Source organism: Psammomys obesus, unplaced genomic scaffold (genome assembly GCF_907164565.1).
Source record: "Psammomys obesus unplaced genomic scaffold, mPsaObe1.curated_primary_1811, whole genome shotgun sequence".
NCBI lineage: Eukaryota > Metazoa > Chordata > Mammalia > Rodentia > Muridae > Psammomys > Psammomys obesus.
The window spans coordinates 13,016,637-13,021,586 of record NW_026592666.1 but is presented as its reverse complement, the minus strand read 5'-3'; positions in this window follow the sequence as shown (position 1 = coordinate 13,021,586).

Genomic DNA, 4,950 nt, shown 5'->3' with positions numbered 1-4,950 from the left:
AACTTCGGAGGGCATGGGTGTCCTGGAACTTCGGAGGGCATGGGTGTTCTGTCTAGGACTGCCCTCCACTGTCACACTCAGATTCTCTTGCAGCTATGAGACTGCCCATTGCAGTTCAGTAGATACAGAGTTTTCTGTGATTAAAACTGAGAAAGGTAATTGTATATGGACACACACACACACACACACACACACACACACATTTAGAAGGCAATTGATTGCTATGTCAGTTTACCTAGGCAGCAGATTCGAGCCCTCTCTACCCCCACCACGGGCTTTGAGCGGGTTTAGGTATGGCTTCCCTCCTGTGGTTGGCCTCAAACCCAAGAGAGCAATACTTTAATCAGACCTATAATAAGAGGCAAAGATATTGAGGCAGCAGTTAAAAACATCTGACTAGGAAACTTCAGGCCCCGTGGGTTCACAGCAGAATTCTATCAAATATTTAGAGAATTGCAGTCAATACTTCATAAGTGAGCAAATGGACAGAGCACGCCCACGGCCCTACAAACCCAGCACCACGGTGACACCAGAAGTAGATGAAGACGCACAAACAACTACAAAAGACACTCCAGACCAGTGTCCCTGTGGAGCATAAGGTACAAACTCTCAACAAAATACCTGCGACTGGACACAGGCACACATGGAAAAGACAATTCACACTGACTAAGTTGGATTTATCTAGAACTGCGGGGACAGTTCCACCTATGAGATCACTAAGTGTAATATAATTTATGTAAGTGGACTTGAAGAAAAAAATCACATGATCTCAACAGATGCAGGAAAGGGCTTTGACAAAATGCCACATCCTTTATCCTTAGTCCCAGAGAGACTAAGGTTGGAGGCCACACACCTTAACACAGCAGAAGTCACACAAGAGGTTTCCACAGCCAACACGATGCTAACTGGAGAAAAACTCAGCCTTTTCGCTAAAACAGGAACAAGCTCAACTCTCTCCAGTTCAACTAAGCACTTAGAGTCTCAGCTGGAGCAGCAAGACAAGAGCGGGAGAGGACAGGGCTGCGGATGAGCACCATGCCAAGTGGCCCTGTGGACAGAGGCTATGCTCATGTGAGACCCTCAAGGCTCGACCAGGAAGGTCCTCCACCTGGTCAGGGCCTTCAGGCAAGGCAAGAGCCAAACTAAACACAGCCTTGCTGTGTGCTAGTGACAGCCACACTGAGAAACAGACTGTTTACAACAGCCTCAAAGAAGAAACAGGTACCTGAGTGAGCCTATCTGAGGAGCTGAAGGCCCCCTGAACTGGAAACTGAAGACACCAGGCAGCAGAAAGCCCTCCCAGGCTGTGGACTGCACACTAACCATCATACCAAAGGCAGCTTACAGAGTCACTGAGAACCCTCACTGCTGCCATGCTTCCCAGAAAGAGCAAAAGCAACCTTAAAGCCACCTGGAAAGAGGAAGACAATGGAGAGCCAAAACAATCCCGGCAAAAAGAGCGCTGCTGGAGGTATTGCCACACCCATCTCCAGCTACACCACAGAGCCGAAGCAATAAATATAGCCCAGTGCTGGCACAACACACACACACAGATGAATGGACAAGAACAGACAACCCGCACGCAAGCCCATTACAGCCACTTGATATTTGGCAGGACCCAAAAATACACATGGAGAAAAGAGTGTTTTCAAAATGGCACTGGAAAAACTGCATGTCTACATGTAGAAGAATGAAACTAGACTCTTGTCTCTTATTCCTACGTCTTTTTTGTTTTTTGTTTTTTTTTCTTTTTTTGTCTATTTTTTTACTTATTACAGTTTATTCACTTTTTATCCCAGCTGTTGCCCCCTCCCTCAATCCCCTCCCAATCCTACCCTTCCTCCCTCTTCTCCTCCCATTTTCCTCCCCAAGTCCACTGATAGGGGAGGTCCTCCTCTCCTTCCCTCTGACCCTAGCCTATTAGGTCTCATCTGGATTGTCTGCACTGTCTTCCTCTGTGGCCTGGTAAGGCTGCTTCCCCCTCAGGGGGAGGTGATCAAAGAGCCATCCACTGAGTTTATGTCAGAGACAGCCCCTGTCCCCTTACTAGGGAGCCCACTTGGATACTGAGCTGCCATGGGCTACATCTGTGTAGGGATTCTAGGTTATTTCCATGCATGATCCTTGGTTGGAGTATCAGTCTCACAAAAGACCCCTGTGCCCAGATTTTTTTGGTTTTGTTGTTTTCCTTGTGGAGCTCCTGTCCCCTCCAGGTCTTTCTATCTTCCCCTTATTTCATAAGATTCCCTGCACTCTGCTCAAAGTTTGGCTATGAGTCTCAGCCTCTGCTTTGATACCCTGCTGGGTAGAGTCTTTCAGAGGCCCTCTGTGGTAGGCTCCTGTCCTGTTCCCTGTTTTCTCCCTCTTCCTATGTCCAACCTGTTTGCCTTTCTGAGTGAGGATTGATCATCTTACCCAGGGTCCTCCTTCTTGCTTAGCTTCTTTAGGTGTACAGATTTTAGTATGTTTATCCCATATTATATGTCTAATATCTACTTTAAGTGAGTATAGGCCATCCTACTTCTTTTTGAAAAATTAATTAATTTCTTTTATGTGCTATGTTTTCATGCACACCAGAAGGAGAATCAGATATCATTACAGATGGTTGTGAGCCATCATGTGGTGCTGGGAATTGGACTCAGGACCTCAGGAAGAGCAGCCAGTGCTCTTAGCAACCAAGCCACCTTTCCAGCCCCTTATTCCTTCTTCTTTACCATAGCAGCCGGCTGTGGCCCCAGAGCTGAAGCCACACTGCCTGGGTATCTGCCCCTGGCAGTGGGGAGGGATGGCTGCAGCGTCCAGCTGGGTCACAGCACTGCCCTCAAATGACCCACATGCCACTTGACCTCTGACCTAAGCTAACCCACATAACCTTTGGCCCCAGGCGACTTCCTTCGCATCTTGCAAGACAAGACATTTTGTTCTGCGGCTGGCAGACACTTTACCTGCTGCTGGAAAGGTTAATCAGCAGGTGTGTGCCCGAGAGAGTCTGCTTCCGAGAGGCCTGGGTAACCTCTCTCCTGAGAAGGGGCTCCCTGGCTCACATTAGCACCCGTGAGCCTGGCCCAGGGCACCAACCCAGTGCCTGTGGAGAACAGGAGGTTGCCCAAGAATGAGCCATGGCATCGTCATCCGTCCAAGGGAAACAGCCCACCCATTTTATCTTATCACGCTTGTCTGATCAGAACAAGAGCCTTTCTGTGCTCTATCGCTTCTGTGTTTTCTTATCCCTGACCCAGGGTCCACGGCAGTCAGCTGATGGTGTCATTAGAGCTCCGATGTCATCATCTACCTGGCCTGACTGGTTCGGGCTGGGGCGTCAGGAGCTGCGTCAGTGATTAGCTGTGGAGATTCAGCAGCAAGCTTGGCCTCGGGGCCACCTGCTGGGAGCAGCACTCCCTGGGCACCTCTTCTCCCAGCCTCTGCACCTATGTCAGCCTTCCCATCCCACTGGTCCCCAGCCGGCAGGGGGAAAGGCTGGCTGCTGGGCCTTCCATCATCCTTCCATCCATCCATCCATCATCCATCCATCCATCCATCATCCTTCCATCCATCCATCCATCCATCCTCCTTCCATCCATCCATCCATCATCCATTCATCTATCCATCCATCCATCATCCATCCATCTATCCATCCATCCATCATCCATCCATCATCCATCCATCCATCCATCCATCCATCCATCCATCCATCCAACTATCCATCCATCCAAGCACCTTACGCTTGGCCTGAGGTAGCCATGCTTATACTGCAGTAAGTGGAGCAGTGCATGAGAAAGGTTCTTGGCTAAGACAGCTATGGACTCTACCTGGCAGCAGCAAGAAGGCCATCTCAGGATTTCTCTATCAAATGAAGTAATTCCAGGCCAGAGCCTCCTATTTGTCTATTCTTCGGGTGGCACTTTTGAGACATGATTTGGCTTTGTATCCCAGGCTAGCCCAACGCTTACCACAAAGCCATGGCTAGCCTTACCTCACAGCAGTGCTCATGCAAACTCTTTCAGGACATGTTTTTCTTGTGATGTGACCTCCTCCAATCCTGGCTGATGGCTCCATCCTCCCCCTCTGACCTTTCTTCTCCAGCGTGTGAAGATTCTGCATGGCTCAGGGCTCACGTGATAGGCCTGTGATCACATGGGGAATGGCTAACACACCATTTCCACCTTGATGTAAAGCCTCAGGGATGAGGACGTGGCAGTCTTGCGGGCACATTTTTCTGACTTCCACAAACATGATATACTATATCTCATATACCGGCAGCATGCGAGAAAGTTCAGCGTACACGTCTGTGCGGAGTCTATGTAATAATGGAATATAGAGTGGCCATTCTGAACTGAGCAGAGCATCTGCCTGAGGAAGCAGGGCCAGATGTGGGAAGGTGGGGAAGGGGCAGCGTGGGAGATAAGTGGGGGAAGGTGTACACGCGAATGATGGTAAAGTATGGGATGAAACTACCCATAATGCCACTTATCTAACATGGTTCTATTCCCACCAATCTACATGCCTACCATCTATCTTAACTGTGCTGTTCTGAGACAGGACATTATTATGTAGCTCAGGCTAGCCTAGACCCTGCGACAGTCCTCCTGTCTCATCCTCTATGTAGGGAAGACAGGCTGTGGTGCTCTGCTCTGACCCTGACTGTCTTCCAAACGGTACTCAAAATGCTAGGTAGGTGGTGCATACCCGAAATCCTAGCACCCAGGAGGGTGAGGCAAGATTGCCTTGAGTGTGAGGCCAGCTTCTGCCACATCGTAACCAAAGACAAATCAGAAACAAGGGTGTGTGCTGTATCTCCTTTCCCTTGGCCTGTGGGTGGAGCCGAGTCGTCTACACCATCAGCTGTTGTGAACAGTAAACAAAGGAAGATGCTGATGGTCTCTTCGCAGTCCTCAGGGCTTTCTGCAGGTCTCCTTCCAGACAAGTCCACAGTCCTCGGGGCTTTCTGCA